Source organism: Colossoma macropomum, unplaced genomic scaffold (assembly GCF_904425465.1).
Source record: "Colossoma macropomum unplaced genomic scaffold, Colossoma_macropomum, whole genome shotgun sequence".
Lineage (NCBI taxonomy): Eukaryota > Metazoa > Chordata > Actinopteri > Characiformes > Serrasalmidae > Colossoma > Colossoma macropomum.
The window spans coordinates 33,809,133-33,827,794 of NW_023494802.1; the positions used below are offsets into that span (position 1 = coordinate 33,809,133).

Sequence of the window (18,662 nt, forward strand, 5' to 3'; positions counted from 1 at the left end):
CCTCTGCTAAAAAAGCACTGTTGTTCACGTGATTGATGCCACAAATGTCACAAAGAAAACCAGTGACCGGAGGGATCCGCCTCTATGAGTCCCTGATTGGTCAGAAGCTTGGCCCTGATTGGTCCAAGAGCTGCTTATGATTCGGAATCCTGATCTTAACCTGCCCTGGAGCAGGTTTGCTGTCCAACATAAGTTGCCATGATGATATAGCCCGGTAAAAAGCGATCCACTGTCTCGAAATGCAAAATCCAAGGGTTAGATTGAACCAGGGTTAGATTACCAGGGTTAGCCACTTACCTGGCTAGGTCCTTGATTCCTTCTAGGAGAAGGTAAGATTACCTGTATGGCTTAAAGCAATGGGCACTCCCTTCTACAGTCAAATCCCCAAAACCTGTGCCATTCTTCTATGATATAACCTTATATGAAATAACCTTAATCTTAACCTTTAAATATTTTTTTGATGGAAAAACTGATTTACACAATTTTCCTTTTACCTCAAATGGTGACCAGCTAAGACAATTGGTTGTGCTATTTAGCCCATGTAACTCTGGAACCTCAGGAACAATATCTCATTTTTCTTTGCTGACAAGGCCTTAAATGAGTGATGTAGTTGAAAGTAAGTAAATACCAAGCCAGCAAGTAATGGATGCTTATACCCCACCAATTACCATCACAAAAACCATATGAATCATGTACAAATGTATATGTATAAATGTATGAGTCATCACGTTAAGTTGGAATTACAGGGCTGAAAGTAACAGGGTTGAGATTTTTTAGCATAGAATTAGCAAATACATAAAATGCTAAACTAGCATTCATACTAGGGGTGCGGGAAAAAATCGATTCTTAGATGCATCGTGATGCGGACGTGAATGATTCTGAATCGATTCACAAATGTGAAAAATCGATTTTCTAAATATTTAATAATGTAATGTTGACGGAACGCAAAAGGCGGAACTTGGAAGTGCAGAAGTGCAGCGCCCGGACAGTCTGTGGCGGCACATAACAAAAACACAACTGGGTGAGCGAGAAATCCGAGCGGCTCCCTCTGCATTAAAAGCCAGGTTAGGTCAGGAGTCACAACACAAATGATAAGAAGAGCCATTTTGTCCTTTCAACAAAAATCAAACCAGCTTGGGAGCCACAACATTTAATGTCCAGTATGTGTCAGTATGTCCTAGTATTGGCCCAAACGATATAAACGAGAGCGCAGATTCACTTTGCTCTGCTTTAAGCTTTAATAGCCGCTTTGCTCCCATCTCCGCCAGAAAACTTTTCCTCAAAACTAGAGCAGCTTATTGTAAAATGTCTCTCAGCGTTCGACTGTTTTACGAGGCTGAAGTCGCTTCTTATTCCCCAGCTTCTTGTTCGAATTTTTCCGTTCCACCTTAAATTCTGACTGAGGCGTCGAATGTAAAAGCGGCACCATATAAGTTGGACCAGGAAAATTCGAAAGAGAAGCGACTTCATCTTCGCAACCGTTCAGTGTTTGACAGTCTCTCGTTGCAGATGTAACTTGCCAGGAAACCAACTGCGTTGCTTATAAATGCGAATAACGCATCGTTGCTATGTGACCTGCAGTCTGCACACCAATTCTCAGTCGTTGCAAAACAGGGCTTTTGCGCTATGCTGCACATGTCCCGTCTCAGGGATATTTTACTGACACAGCGACTCCATAATCGTTTTATAATCGCATCGCAGCCCTCTGAATCATAATCAAATCGAATCGTGAGGTGCCTTGAGATTCCCACCCCTAATTCATACTAATGCCGTGAGTATATTAAGGACGTTCTCACACTTTTATTTAAGTGTATTTTTTTTAAGATTTTCTCTCAGTGTATAATTTGGGTGCTTTCAGCATGACGTCATAAGTCAATATCACAATATCTCTAAAAATAAAGAATGAGAGTGAGACCTTTTATTCTTCCAGTGATATTAGGAAAACTTGGATGGTGCAACTTCTTGTTGAGCATGTGACCAGATATTTCATAGTGGTGAATGTGTTCAAACAGGGTTAAGTGAATGTTGAAGGACACTAAAATGTACATTTTTGTACATGTTTTCTGCAATAATGGACAAAAAATGACAAAATGTAGGCATGAAGATGCCTGCTGCTTCTCTTTTCAGCTATGTGAAGTACCTTTGTTTATTTTTTTGCTTTGTTTAGGTAACGGTATGTGCTAGAAGCCACATAAGCAAGTCTATTTCAGATTACTTAACATCTTAGTGTGGTTTCAAGCAATTGTTTCATGATTCAAACATACAGTTTTTATGATGCTAATTGATCAAGTTCCATCACCTGTTAACTACAGTATATGACTTCCAGTGCAAAACAAAAGGAGCAAACTTTAGACACCAAACATGTCTAGGCCAATTGATTGCGTTTGGGTTAAGGGGGAAATTTCTGTGTATTTGATTTTTTGCCAAACTACTGCTTGAAACATTTGGGACTTGTATTGTGAATCTTCAGTTGTCAGAGCCTGTTCATTTCAGAATAGGACCCAGACTGGAACCTTGAGGCATACCCAACAACCCTCTGTGCCCCTCCTCTTCTAAGAGATGGCACTGTGAAAGGGGAACTAGTTAAGGTGTGTCTTTGTAATGAGGTTTTGGTGTGCTGTTTTAACCAAAGCCATTTCAGAACTTCAGATTCAGAAACAGCCTCGGGCACACACCCAGAACCACAAACAGCCCATCACGGGGTGCTCTATCCACACATGCAAGATCTAGCACAATCTACACCCAGCTCAGATCTAAACCATATGAGCTCATACAGAAAGTGGCATATACACAGGCACACCCTCTCTACCACCTCCGAGAGGACTTCCTGTGCTCTCAGCTCCCTTTTCAACTGTGAAACTACACCAAAATCTGAATCCTTACAGACTTGTAGAGTTCCATTACTGTACTTTATTAATGTATTTGTGAATACATCTTGGGAAAGCCGTCTTCTAAAATATAAGGAGTTTGATTAATTCTACAAAGCGTAAATGTAAAAACTAGTTTTTATTGTCTTTGTGTACTAGAAAATGTATGGTATAGCATATATGATATATATCTACTATATCTCCAAACATGATCCAAATTGAGTGAGCAATACTGATAGGGAATTCAATAACTGAGTATATTAGACAATATAAGTTTACACGGGTAAAAATAAAACTCGAGTAAACTCTTAATCCACAGATTTCATTTGTTGGGTTTAAAGAGGTTCTCCAGACAAAATAATAAATTTAACCATCACTACGTCTGTACATCGAACATGCCTACTCGTGTTCCATAGGGCTGCTGCAGAAGTTTCTAGAGCGAGGTTTTCCAGTTTAGAGACTAGGAAAACCCCCTTTCTGATAATGTATCTTGAAGGTGGAAGGAGCCTTTGAAAAACTACAACTGCTTTCGGTGGATTTGAGTTGTCCTAGCTAGCAAACACAAATGAACAACAAGAAGTTAAAAGCTAAAGTTAGCAAGGTAGCTACCTGGCTAATTTACCTCATATCACGTCTTTTCTATGGATAAAAAGGTCAAAACTTGGTTTCTGGCATCCATTTTGTGCTGAATAAAGATAGAATTGCTGGTTTCTTTATGATGGCTGTTCTTTGGCATTGTACCCCCACTTGATACTTGGCACTTTCTGTGTGGTAATCATGAAATAGTTCCACACGACTGACATTTTCACTGTTGATCTGCTGGCACTTAAACTGTTTGAAGCCCAGGAGAGCAAAGAAAACAAACAGCATTTTAATCACTGAATGCGTTTACATGCAATTAATAATCAGAAAATCAGATTTTGTCAGTAATCTGTTTACCGCGTTTACATGCACTTGGGTAATCAGATAATGGGAAAAGTACATGTGTCAGGCAGCGATCGATTTTCTTCTTTGCAAAAAGGCAGTATCTCACAGAAGAAGACATGATATATACTTAATGTAAAACTCAAACATCTTGCTGTGGCCAAGCCAATTTACCTGAAAATAGGAACATATGTTATCTAGACGATAAAGAATATTTAAATCCTTCATTTCGTTAAGCATGAAGTTGGTTTCAGTGTCGCTCCAGAAATGCTTTGTTGCCATCTCATGGATGCTGTGTTAAACGCTGCTTGCGTATTTCCAATACCACAGCCTATTTTCTCACATGTACAGATTGAGGAATGTGAAAGAAATCAGAGTAAGAGTATACATGCGCAGAGAAATCTGATTACTGAGCAAAACCCAGCTGTCTTTATCGAAATCCTTAACTGATTTCTAGACCTTACTCCGATCTAAGAAATTGGAGTATGCTGTTTACATGACCATTTGAATAATCAGATAACTGCAGAAAACCAATTATTATTGGATTATTGAGTAGTTGAGTGACTGAGTCAAGTTCTGGCCTTTTTTCCTCATTTTGACTGGAGACTGAAAAGCGCAATTTTTGACCATTTTTGGTGGCCAAAATTTAGGCACATCTTTTCCAATGGCTGATGGAATATTGAACTCTTCTTCCACACATTGGCTGCTTGAGGCAAATAAGCATCCCATATGTCTTTAACACTATTACATTGGTCACTGTTGAAACAAGAACCACCTGACTCCAGTGACTTTAGTTAATGACACAATAATAATGTATGATAGACAATAATGTATATAACAGATAATGTAGCTTGTAGATTTTATTGACTAAACAATATATCTTGAAAACAATTGCTTTGAAACAGTGTTTACAACAGGACAAAGCGTACACTGTGTTTTAAACAGACATTTTCATGACATAGCATATATATCACAGTGTATCACAATGTTTAGTCAAGTTAGATTAGACAAAATGCACCAGAAAAACAATAGTGCCACAATTTTAATGCAATTTCTGTGCAATAAAAGAATTATTTAAAAAATATGAAAAGTTGTTGAAACCTACAGCCCTGTTCCAAGAAAGTTGGGATGCTGTGCAAAATGTGGATAAAAATAGAATGCAATGATATGCAAATCATGTAAACCTTATATTTAATTTGAAATATTACAAAGACAACATACAAAATATTGCAACTTAGACATTTTATTTGTTCATTTTTTTTTAAATCTATTCCCATTGTGAATTTGATGCCAGCAACATGTTCCAAAAAAGTTGGGACAGGGGCATGTTCACCACTGTGTTGCATCACCTCTTCTTTTAACAACACTCTGTAATCATTTGGGAACTGAAGAGACACTGCTGTAGTTTTGAAAGTAAAATGTTTTCCCAATCTTGATTGATTTAGGATTTTAGCTGCTCAACAGTTCGGGGTCAGCTTTATTGTATTTTTCATTTTGCAACATTTTCACTGGTGATTCGTTTGATTTTGATTCGTCGGACGACAGGGCACTTTTCCATTTCACCTCAGTACATCTTAAACGAGCTTGGGCCCAGAGAAGGCGGCAGCATTTCTGGACCCTGTTTATACATGTTTTAACATACATGTTTGGTAGAGTTTTAACATGCATTTGTGGATGCAGTGACAAACTGTGTTCACAGACAGTGGTTTTCTGAAGTGTTCCTGAGCCCATGCAGTGATTTCCACTACAGAATCATATCTGATTGTAATGCAGTGCTATCTGAGGTCCCAAAGATAATGACCAGCCAATATTGGTTTTTGGCCTTGTACCTTGCATACAGAGTTTTCTATGGATTTTCTGAATCTTTTAATGATATGATGTTCTGAAGATGATGAAATCCCCAAGTTCTTTGCTATTTTAGAAACGTTACTTTTGAATTGTTGCATTATTTGCCCATACAGTCTTTCACAGAGTGTTGAACTGACCATCACCTTTACTTCCAAAAGACTCAGGCTCTCTGGAATGCTCTTTTTATACCCAGTCATGTTACTGATCTGTTGCCAATGAAACACCAGGTGATTTTTTTGAAGCGTTACACAACTTTTGCTGCACCTGTCCCAACTTTTTTGAAATGTGTTGCTGGCGTCAAATTCAAAATGGGCAAAAAACAATAAAAATTTCTTAGTTTCAACATTTGATATGTTGTCATTGTACTGATCTAAAGATCATGTACTGTACTAAAGATCATGACATAATTTATCACAATGACAAAAAAGCACAGTACTACTTTTGCTATTCTAATAACAATTATGTTATTGAAATTAACTCACACCCCAGAGATTGGAGACCCAACCTCGAATCCCAGTGACTCAAGACTCGACTTGGATTCAGACCCCAGAAAAAAGACTCAGATTCAAACCCCAGAGTCTTGAGACTTGTCTCAAGCCCCAGTGACACAAGACTTGCATGCCCCAGTGACACAAGACGATGCGAGTTCAAGTCAACACTCGACTTGGACCTGAATTTCAATAACCTGAGACTAAAGACTTCAAATCCCAGCACCTCGAGACTTGGCTTGGACTCAAACTCCAGTGACTCAACACTTGACTCGGACTCAAAATCCAGTGACTCGAATTTTGACTCAAACTCAAACACCAGTAACTTGAGACTCAACTCTGACTCAAACTCCTCACTTGGACTTGAACTCCAGTGACTCCAGACTTGAGTTGGACTCAAACCCCAGTGGCTTGAGACTCGACTTGGACTCAAACCCCGGTGACTTGAGACCTCACTTGGACTTGACCTTAAACTCAAACCCCAGTGACTTTAGACTTGACTCAAACTCAAACCCCAGTAACTTGAGACTCGACTCTGACTCAAACGCCTCAACTTGAACTCCAGTGACTGCAGACTTGATTTGGACTTGCAGCTCAGTGACTCAAAACTCGACTTGGAATCAAACCCCAGTGACTCCAGACTCGACTTGGATTCAGAACACATTGACTCGAGACTCGACTCAGACTCCAACCCCAGTGACTTGAGGCTTGATCAGACTCCAACCCCAGTGACTTGAGGCTTGATTAGGTCTCAAACCCAGTGACTTGGGGTTCGACTTGAACACGAACCCCAGTGACTCGTGACTCAACTTGGACTCGAACCCCAGTTACTCGAGACTTGAATCAGACTCGCGTGAAGTGACATGCGAACGTTTTTGATATTACTAGAAATCTATTTGTGATTCAGGATTGATTTTGAAGTATTTACAGAATAAAGTATTTAAATTATTTAAACTATTTATGTTGAAATGCTAATGATTAGTCAAAACCCTCTCTTCTCTATGTTATTACATAAAGTAAACACCATGTTTCCTTATAAGTCTTAATCCCAGCATGCTTTTATATTTTGTCCATATTGTGCAGCATTGCACTCTGATCGGCGCACACTTTATGGCTCTGGTTTCCTCTATATGTTTTTGTAGCCGGTGTGCTTTGGTAGAATACTGTTATGGAATTGTGTGAAGGAGGGGGAGGAGGAAAAACCCTGAGGCTTCAGTCAGCTACGACTGTGTCCAGCACTTCTAAATGAGTTCCTTATTGCCATGCTAAAAATCGCTGCATTGTTCAGTGTTTGTCAGTTTCTCCAAGAGAGGGAGAACGAGGTGAAGAAAACAGGATAGAGAAGGAGAAGGAGAAGGAGAAGGGGAATTAAAAACAGAAACTTAAGCTTTTCTGTGCCTCTCTTTTTTTTCTTCCCTTGAGGCATTTTGTGTCTTGCGGAGAAAAGAAAAAAATGCACTGTATATTTGAAGTGTTAGGTCATGTGACCCACGCAGCGTTTATGAATCAGGAGCGTAATTATTTCTTACTGAGAGACATGGAGAGTGTGTGCCTGTGGAAAGAGGGAGGGAGAAACGAAAGAGGGAGGGAGGGAGGGAGGGAGGGAAGGAGGGAGGGAGAAAGAAAAGAGAGAAATGAGTTGGTTTGCTGCCGTGCCTCCGCAGCCAAAGGGACTGGAGTGAAGGCGGAGAGTGCTCGCTTCCTCTACTCTCGGGGCAAGCTGGGAAAAGTCTCTGGCCAGTGAAACGGCGCAAGAGTGGGTGAGTTTGGCTCTCAGGAAACTTTCCAAACAATGTCTTCATTTGTTTTCCCTCCTTTTTTTTTCTTTTTTTCTTTGACTTCCTCTCTCCTTTCTGCTCTCAGAGAGCGAGCGTTCGAGAAAAGGAAAGAAAGCCCCCTTTTTTTTTGGTAACCAAAACTTGACAGCCTTAATTGAAGACAGAGATTGAGACAGCGAGCGTGAAAGAGTGAAAGGAGAGAAAAAGCGATCACACTTTCCGTACGCTAGTCTCTGCAACTTTCCACCCTTTGATTCTACAGTGTGTGCGCACATCACCAAGAGTGCTGCCTGTCTAGTTTGAGTGTCTGTTAGCGAAGACGAGACATCACATCACAATTAGTGCTTGGACCCCTAAATAGAACATAGCATGGGGGTCACGATGCGCGTGTGAGCGGATACTCTCAGCATATGTGTGGAGTGTTTGTACTGGCCGTGTGCTCTTAAACAGCCATTGTGTTGTGTCTGTTCCAAGACTTTTTTTTGCCGGCCGTAAATCTCAGTGCAGTTTGACCTGTCAGTCTGTGGCAAGACGTCGGTGACTGCTAGACGTTTACGCACAGCCAGGTGAGCAGGTTCCTCAGCATCTGAACCACATTGCACAACTGTTGTGGATCCGTGAGACCGCTTACTCGTACTTGTCTCGGGGAAAACTGCAAATCAAGACAAGCTTTGCTATCGTTCAATAGTCCGGACCTGCCCAGGTATGGCACTGTAGCTTTATTTGCTACTCTGGTTGGTGTATACTTAAGTGGGTAGAGCAGCTGAAACCCATACTCAACCCACTCTCTCTTGTTGCTTTGTTGACATAGTGAATCTAGAAGAAGTAAAAGTAGCCTAGCGCAAACACTCTCAGAAATATTCGTGCAAAAATAGTTGTTTTGTGCCACTTTTGGTATCCACTGCTAATCTTTCAGTGAGTGTAGCTTTTGTAAATGGGCGGTGTAAATGTGAAGAACCATTTTTTTTACCTCATAATCAATTAAAGTGGTTTTCCAACAATGTCCAAACCAAGAACCATGTTGGAACCTTTATTTTGAAGAGTGTGTGAGTAAAAGAGTATCAGATGAACCAGTAGAACAAAATGAAACCAAACTGCCAAATAGGCAGTAACTCAGTATGAATGGCTAAATGGTAAATATACAAATATACCTAAAAATGTAACTTAACTGCACATAACTAGTTACTACCCGCCTCTAGTTGTGAACTATAGGTAGGAAAACTCTTGAATGATACGTAGGTGTAAGTATTCTCACCATCTTGCTGTTTACTTTTGTTTTTAATTCTGTTTTCCCACGTCACTTTTCACGGAAAGGACTCCCGAAACAACAGGAGCTACAGTGATAAATGTCTTTCACTGACCCGTGTAATGATTCCAGCTGGTTTGTTATGATCTCTTATGGCTTCTCCAGCATAAATGTCTTAACCTCTGCACCTTGAGTGTATTATTTATTCCACCTATGAATTATGAGGAGGTAAGAATTAGATAAGAGGAAATTTGGACATGTAAACATTTTTTGGCTATTTAACCAAAATAAAAGCTTTGAGTTTTAAGTGCTTCTTAAGTGCTATATGCTAATGCACTGAATGTCAGTGGTTAATGCAGTCTCTTCGCAAAAGCATATTGTGTTTATTTTTAATGTGTGACGGAATGCTAGTTAACACATCCAGCAACAATCTGGGCTGAGGAGGAGCCTGAGAAACAAACACATTGCTAACAACAGAGCCAGCAGTTCAACCCCACAGTCATAAAAAAGCACAAGCACACAGTCAGGTCCTAACTTTAGTGGAATGCCCTAGCTTCTTTCTCTTTTTTTTTTTTCCCGAGCTGTTTATGTCTCTCAGATCAACTCTGAGTTTACACGAGCAAGAACAAAAGGCCTTGTCACAAAGAGCAACAAACTATTGTCAAACCAGATATTCACGTTCCACCATCATCCAAAGCTCCAGCAGCTAAAATGCGGCTTCTGTTTGCTGCCTAGTGGAACAGCACAGATTCCTCAAGTGATTGCGAGTAAACAGATTAAATATAGCATCATCAATTGCATCCGTCCACTCAGCCTCAAGTCAGAAATGAGTAATATGCTTAATATGGTCTCCATACGACATATAAGGTACTTACGCAGCCAAGAAAACTGTTTAAAACGATTGATCTTGGGATTTATATTACAGGCATACTATTCAAAAGTTTGCCATTCAGAAGTTTGGGATCTGTTGTTTTTTTAATATAAGGCCAAGTTGGTTGTAAAAAAAGCATAAAATGTTAATAGTATGCTAGTGCTGCACTGAAAAAATGGCTCATCAGTTCAACCTAAAAAGGTGATTTTATGTGGTAACAAGCAAGTTAACTGGTTTTATTCAACTCAAATTAATACTTTAAATGAATCAGTGGTTTATTCAAAGTATTAATTTGACTTTAATAAAACCAGTTAATTTGCTTGTTACCACATAGTCACTTTTGTAGATTACCATTTTTTTCCAGTATGTGACACTTCATGTTTCAAATAATTAGTAGGAATTAATAATTAGTAGCTGAATAATAAATAATAAAACTGTGTCCAGAGTTGTAGAAGATTCCATAAAAAATCAAGATAAAGTTGTATAGCATAAAGAATGATGTTATAGTAAAAATAACGTTCAGAATGCTTTATGTTTAAAACATTATGTGTAAAAGGCCCACATCCTGCATTTTCGTCTATTTTATTTTTTTTCCTCCATGGTCCACTTGGTTTTATGTACCAAAAGCAGTCGTAAATCATTGTAATGTGGCAATTTTCTTACTTCCCTTAAACTCTTAGTATTTTAGAATGAAGTTGTTTTTGCTACTGTACCTTTAAGATCCATACACTTAAATTATGTCTGTTCTGATTGGCTGCCCCGTACTGTGCCTCATTCTAACAGCAGTCTGATCTGAAACGCTTCAGAAGTTCTTCATGAAAAGGTGGAGCTAAACTGCTACAGGCTGAATTGGCAGATACATGAAAATGTGCTGGTTGTTGTGACATCACAAAAACAGTGAGTTCAAAACAAGCTGTTTTTGAATCATTATTCGCAAGTATGGACTGTATGGACTGCAATGTTTACATAGTACATTAAACTATTTTATTTCATGATATGAGCCCTTTAAACCTTAAGGGGAATAGCTTAACAAAAAATTACTGTAATTTGATAGTAACAGCATATTATGTATAACTTCCAAAGAACTTAGTGTTTTTTTCTTCCCAAGCAATGCAATGTTAAAAAAAAGTGTCTAAAATGCTTTTTAGTTTCTAGTTTGCAGTATTTTTACCTACATCGTGTGTGTTATTATTGAGTAAAATAGAAAAAACTATTAATAAGTGATTCCAGGTGTATATTTTACTGTATTTTTATATTGTACTAGATTGAATGACTTTGCATGAGAGAACCTGTTTTGACACCGGTGTCTTTTAGAAGGCATTTTTATGGCAAGACCACCCCACTGCTGGAGTGCCTAGCTCTGTGCTCCTCTCGGCGGTCCCACAGAGCACCTCCGTCTCTGTTAGGAATTCAGGGGCCAATCGAGCGCAAGTGGCAGGGAGGGGCCAGACAGGTGGTATGAGGGGGGAAACTGAGGGGGGGGGTGCGCTGTCTCTACTCTATAATTATGAAGGAAGCCATCAGATCACTATTTCCCTTGTATATTTTTGCAGGTGTGTAAGAATGTGTCTTGGGCTGTGTGTGTATAAAGCTTTATGTGTGCCTGCGTGAAAGTTGAACATCTGCTCTTAGAAGCCGTTTGTAAGTGTGTGTTCATGTTAGGACTGCTATTAAACGTGTGGTGTCTGTACATGTGTTTATATGCGCGGGTGTGAATGCTCCTCTGTGGCAGGGCTACTGTAATGAGAGCCATCTATTAGCCTCTGATGACCTGATTAAATAAACCGTGTTCCCCTGAAATGGCTGGCCCAGCTCGGCAGCCGCCTCGTTTGTTTTTCTAAATCTGATTTCTTGTCTGATTACTCTATGTAACGAACCATGGCCGCAATCAGAGTGGTCATCGTACAAGGATTCTGTTCATCAAGCAGCCACTGTCCCCTGATATATGTGGAGAAATAACACGAGCTCAAATAAACCCAAACTGCTCCGTTCTTCACTAGTTTTCATTAATATTTAGAGTAGTAGTTCAGTGAAAAATCTGATTTGCAGTTTTCCCCCACTTATTCCTAATGTCATCAGTCAGCCAAGACATATTTGCTTGCTTTTTCACTAGAGCTAGAAGGCTAATGTAGCTAACAAGTATAAAAATGGGCAAAAGCATATCGCAGCTAAAGCCACAAGTATTTTTGATGGTTATTAAAGACAGAAGTATGTCATACAATCTCAGAAACTGCATAAACAGGTTTTTTGAGACTTTATAAAGGGATTCTCCAGTTAACACGAAAAACGCAAATAATGCTACATCTGTTTTAAACATGGCTACTTGCATCTTACAGCCGTATTATAGTAGTCTATAGAGCAGATTTTCCATTTTAAAGATTAGGGAAACCTCTTCTGAACATGTACACTCTATGGCCAAAAGTATGTGGACACTTCACGCCTATATGCTTGTTGGACATCCCATTTTAAAACCATGGGCATTAATGTGGAGTTGCTCCCCTTTTTAGGCTTGTGTGCAGCTGCTTGGCCATCGAAACCCATTTCATTGCGCTCCTGATGCACATTTCTTGTGTTGGTGTTGCTTCCAGAGACAGTCTCTGTAATGAGTGATGTGGCAGAAGATAGGCGATTTTTACATGCTACGCACTTCAGTGCTTGGCAGCCCCAATCTGGAAGTTTGTGTGGTCTACCGCTTCGTGGCTAAGCTGTTGTTGCTCCTGGACGCTTCAATTTCATAATAATAGGACGTACAGTTGGCCAGAGCAGACCTAGCAGGGAGAACATTTTACAAACTGACTTGTGGCAAAGGTGCCATCCTATGACAGTGATACGTTTAAAGTCAATGAGCTTATTCTACTACCAGTGTTTGTCTATGGCGATTGCATACACCTGTTAGCAGTGGTGTGGCTGAATCACCTGAACTTAATAATTAGGGGTGTCCACTTACTTTATGTATCCAGAAGTTTTGCAAAAAGACAACTGCTTTCCTCTGGCAGAAAGGGTGAAACAAAAGCTCAAATAGTGTGTCAAACTGATGAGGCTGATGTCCTACAATACTGCACAACACAACAAATTAATTACTAAATGCAAATTTTAGGCCGCATTGCACCTTTAACAACTTTAAAGCTGAGATTTTTTTAGGCTGAAGTTTGTGCAATGCTAATTACTTTGCATAAGCTTCCATTACTTGCTACGTTAGCCTTGTAGCCACAGTGCACATCTAAAGGCGCAAACTTAAGACCTTCAGTAAAGGGAAACGTGTGTAAATTGGATTACTAAAGTTTTCCTTTAAGGATACTTTTCATTCATTCATCCTCTGCTTTGCTCTCCACTCTTCTCTTCCCCACCGAAGCTGAAGATCACATCATGGAATAGAGCTGTCATGACTTCAGTGGTGCCACCAAGTGCTTTATTCCTCCCTCTCTTTCCCCTCTCTCTCTCTCTACCCATTCTTTCCAGCCTTTTTATACACTCTTTTATACATGTGCTACTCTGCCACCCGAAATAGAGCACACCAACCCTCCCTGTCGCGTCCTGACTGTTTGTTTTGTTTTGTGTGAGCTTTGATTGACAGCAGCTTTTAAGGACAGGTTGTACACTAGTGACAAAACCCGTCCCGCCCTGCGCCAGTGAAAAATGATACATTGTGTGAAGTGCTTGATATGACACTGTTATTGGCATTAGCAAGAGGCGGACAGAAATAGAAGCTCTCACGCAAGCTTGTGATTATAGGACAATTTATTTGATTCTTCCGCTACTCGAATTATCACTTCAGGACAAGCCATTTTCAAGTGACGGATGATGAATGGCATCAGGTTTGTTTGCCATGCCAGAGTCGGGTTTACAGGGCGTGAAGAATGCTTGCCGGGTGCCAGGAGCAACCGGGTGACAGCTCGGTTTTAATCGATGGAATACGCGGCGCTGCCGGAAGCTGCTCGCCCACCTACAGCTGAGGAATTCAGATGTGTCACTTTTATCTTCTGCATTAAAAAGGCTTATGATAAAATGACAGGTGGATGACAGCGAAATGCTTTGTTTAATTTGGAGGCCGACCTGTTACGCGAGACAGTATTTTAGTTTTAGTTTATTATTGCTGCGAGACAGAGGCCTAAAGTACAGGTGAACAGTGGCAGAGGAGGGAAGAAAGAAAGAATGGAGAACCTGAAAGAAAGCCACACAGACAGCAGGAGAGAAGGACTGTAAGATAGGATGATGGGCAGACCTAAAGAGAGACAGGCAGAGAGTCAGAACGAAAGAATGGGTGTAAGTAAAGATGACAGACAGACTGAGAAGCAGGCACACAATGAGAAAGATAGTCAGACAGAGAGTGGAATAGAAGGACCGACACAGTAAGAAAGAAAAACACAGTAATAAGGAAAGATGCGCTCTAAAAAAACGGTAAAAGTCAAGCACCTGCCAACAGTAAAAGTATGCCTTCAATAGTGTCTTTAGTTCAAGCCTGTTGCACACTGAATGTGAGGTGAATAAATTATGTGAAAACGCAAAATATTCAGACGCAATTTTATGCATCAGATATACACATATTTGCCATATTATTTGCGCTGTGACAAAATCAAACAAACCAGCAGAATATCGTCGAGTGACAAAGATTTGCTACACAGTCACTATGTGCAATGCCAAGCGTCAGCTGGAGTGTCATAAAGCACGCAGCCACTGATCAAAGCGGGCAAATGATGAGATTGGGTGGGGAGCACGGAGAGAGAACACATTATGACAGCTTTCACATGTAGATGTCTGTAACTCAGTTTGTACCCCGTTTGAGCTGCTTCTGGAGATAGTAACAGCATCTGTGACAAAGCAGAGCACAAACGGAGAAAAGATTCTAGTTGCTGGGACCAGTCTGTCATTTTGGTTGTTGGCATGCCAATAGCAAAATGATAAGTTTGAGTAAAATAATGTCCCATTTTCGCTGTTGGCATTTAGTGTTCAAGACGTGATTAGTCATACATGTGCTCAAATTAATTTACTGTCGCATTTGGTGTGTAAAGGCCCTAGCAGTACACACATACACACACACACAGTTTCTAAACCGCTTATCCTTATGGGTCGCGGAGGATGCCGGAGCCTATCCCAGCGGTCATTGGGCGGAAGGCAGGAAACACCCTGAACAGGTCGCCAGTCCATCGCAGGGCAGACACAAAGACATATACACTTGCCATAGCAGTAACAACCCTTAAAATAAAAGCAATTATCTGTGAAATAAAGGTGATCATATGTTTTTATGAATTTTCACTTTATTTCTGTAAATTAGTGGTGTATTCACGTACAGGTAACCCTCTTTCCCAAAAAAGGACATTGGCCATTAAATTTTCTGTAGACAGAAAGAAAGATGTACAGTAGTAAAGAAAGGCCATGAGAAAGGAAGACAGACCTCAAGCAAGAAAGATGGATAGACAGTAAGAAAGACAGAGAGCGATTGGACAGTTGTTCTGCTGGCATCAAAACAACTCTCTTCTTAAAAGTGTAAATGCCTGCCCATCAGCGAGGTGGAAGCCAATGACATGGCAGAAATTTTGGGGTCACATTTTGGGGTGGCCAGTCAGATTGCATGGAAGGCACTGGCCACCTCAGCCACCTCTTTAAAACCAACCATGGACACGAAGAAAGACAGATAGCAAGAAAAACAATGACAAACAGCAAGAAATACATATCGACCAACAGTAAGAAAGCTAGCAAGAAAGCAGGGGTGGGTGATTTGGAAAAAATAATATATCAGGATACTTTAAAACATTTTCATAATATGTATGATGATATTTTTGACAAAATGTGCTTTTAGCGTCACATTTTAAAAATGATTTTGGGTTTTTAACTGATTTGGACTTTAGACTAAAAGCCTTTTACTTTGAGTGACCCTATACCTAGGCCTGTCTCAATCGTGAAATGTTAGCTGATGATTAATTGTCGCATAAAAATTGAGATTAACAATTTAATCTGCTGTTTTGTTCCATTTTATGCATCTAATAAAGTACAAATCTAAAGCAGTTAAATTGGCTTATTAGTTATCTTGCTTAACTAGCTCTTTACACTGCACTGTACTGTGTGGGACAAGTATCTACAGTTATATGTTCTACCGAAGATTTCATTTTTCTCTTGAGACTGAAAAGGTGTACGAACACTTTTGTTCTGCAAGCTACAGTTAGCTGTACTAGGTAGCAAATTATCAAACAACATTTTAAAGCACACAGTTAAAAGTAAGAACTTTAAATCAGAAAAAGAAAAGTTAGCAAAAAGAAGTGTTTTATTTACATTTATTTGGCTCGAGCTGAGTAATGAAAACTCATCTAGCTCACCTAATGCTCTTGGCAAAACAATATGATTGTGAAATTTAATGACTTTAAAAAATAATTGCGGCCAGATTAAATAATTGCAATTATCACAATATAAATAATCGTGTTCAGATGATCATGTAGTGATTGTGACAGGCCTACCTATGCCTTAATTAGCTTTATTTCAGTAAAACAAATGATTGAACATTCAATTTTTGTCACTAACAAAACAATCGTAACACTATCAAAACTTTACTGAATGTTTCAGCAGTGATGATTTTAGCCAATTTTGAGCAGAACTCAGAAACGCTAACCATTACATGGCTAGCAAACAGCTGTGCACACATAAAATGACAATGTTTTCACTAAAACACAAAAAAAGTATACTTAATTGCAGAAAATATGTGTTTCGGTAATGACAATTCTTAAGGTTCACACAGATTTTGGGACACATTTACGCGTTTACGTAACAATGGGATCTTACTGCTCACCATGTGGCCATGAGGGAGAGGGATGCAGTCTCAGTCCCTGCTCTAAAATGCAGGGGTGTGGCTAGAATAAGGCTCCGTCTACAGACTAAAACTTTTATGTTTCTGTAGTGACATGAAAACATGGCACAGCATTGTTTGAATAAAGTTTTTTTTTAAACTAAACTCATATAGAAACTCCTGATAAAACTTCACTTTAAGGAAATTAAAAAGTTCTTTTTAAAAATGACATTGAAGAAAAGGTAGGAAAAAACCCTTTACTGTTATTTTCAAAAGTTGAAATTTAGGGGTTAGGGTTTAGGATAGACCCCTCCCAACAAAAAGTACACTACAAATTATAATATTATATGTATTTAGCTTCTTATTGTTTCAATTAATGCCTTTGGTTTAAATGGATCATATTATAATCCTAGTAAACATACAAGGCCTGTATACTTCTTTGTTTTATTAAAAGGGTTTTTTTTTTTTTGTTCCTGTGGGACTGCAGTTTGAACCAATTTGGTAGAATGTTAAACAAAATAAGGGAGACAGAAATAAAGACAGACAAAGAAGGAAGACAGACAGGGAGAAAAACAACCAGACAGAAAGAAATAACACTTAAAAAGGGATCATTAAACAAAAAAGCATAAAATTGCTGTGCGTGTGTTAATGATGTCTGGCCTGTGCTCCTCATGCTCAGCCTGCAGTGGTGTGTGTTGACCCACCTCGTGACCGCTCGAACCTCACCTAGCCTCAAGGCGTTCTTGCACCAAGCCAAATGTTTCACAGAACACATTTCGCATTCAAGCATCTTTGCTCAATTGGATCCACATGCATTTTTATGGGAGTTTATGGCGCTGTGATTTCACCACCGTCTTATTTTAATGTCGCCATGGCACAACATGGAGACAAATTAATTTACCAACAAGAGCTCCAAATGTAAAGGCATGTCGTGCACGTGTCCTCAAACTTTTACGCAGGATATAAATACCTTTTATTCTGTTCCTGAATAGTCAACTATAAACAGTCCTAGAGCAGCTTGTTCCATTTTCCTATTATAGGGCTCATATATTGGAAAATATACAACAGTTACTTCCAGCCACGCAAGCTGATTGGTTGAGAAGCGTTCTAACCGTGCTGTTATTTCGCCAAAACATCACGGGTTTTTCACAAACACTGTATCACTCCGCTGAGACGCCGTTGCTAAGCAATGACTTTGTCAGCTCTAGGAGACGCTCAAGCCATTTGAGCGTTTTTACTTCTTACTTTGCCACAAACAGAAAATGGACACTTTTAAGATCACATTTGACCTACAACCGATTTGGTCAGACTCTGAAAATGAGACTGCACTAAATTCCCAAACTGTCAGTTGGTCTGTGTGGAGCTGGGGAACGAACAACTGGCTGTGCAGCGAGTGAGCGGAGCTCGTTACTCTGATGTAGCAACAAGCTGCTTGTTAAGGAACTGTAATTTGGTGGAAGGAATTGCTCACATTAAAACATATTAAAAGCCATGTTCAGTGCCCAATTTATTAATTTCTTACTTTATTTATTTAACTGCTGTATAAAAGCAATAGAACACTTGAGGTCACGTGTTATAGCGAATAATTTCGCAATAACAAACTCCATCTCATGTTCTATTGCTTAATTAAATGTATCATGATTGTGATGTCATAACCCTGCTAAGATGCCATGGCTTGCTTGTTAGGGAGGAAACAGACTGGCTGTGAAATTCTTAAACCAATCCAAGACAGCTAGAGTAGGGGACGATGGTGCACTGGTAAACATTGTCTGATGGAGTTAGTTTTAGTTTGTTAGCCCATAGATGTAACATAGGCTAGCATGGCTGATAAAACCCCACCAAAAACTCAAATTAAGCATGTAGGT

General features: G+C 39.6%; 1 protein-coding gene across 2 annotated transcripts in view; it reads left to right on the forward strand.

Annotated features, from left to right (window-relative positions):
• The first annotated feature begins 7,744 nt into the window (after window positions 1-7,744).
• The window catches only part of rarga (retinoic acid receptor gamma a), a 77,073-nt gene continuing 66,155 nt past the window's right edge, over window positions 7,745-18,662 (forward strand). The window contains exon 1 of one of the 2 annotated variants that reach the window (XM_036590713.1): window positions 7,745-7,887. The gene's annotated coding sequence lies outside the window, so the exon portion shown is untranslated. Of the gene's footprint in view, window positions 7,888-8,520; window positions 8,609-18,662 lie in introns of those variants that run through there. The other variant, XM_036590714.1, reaches the window with a different exon arrangement.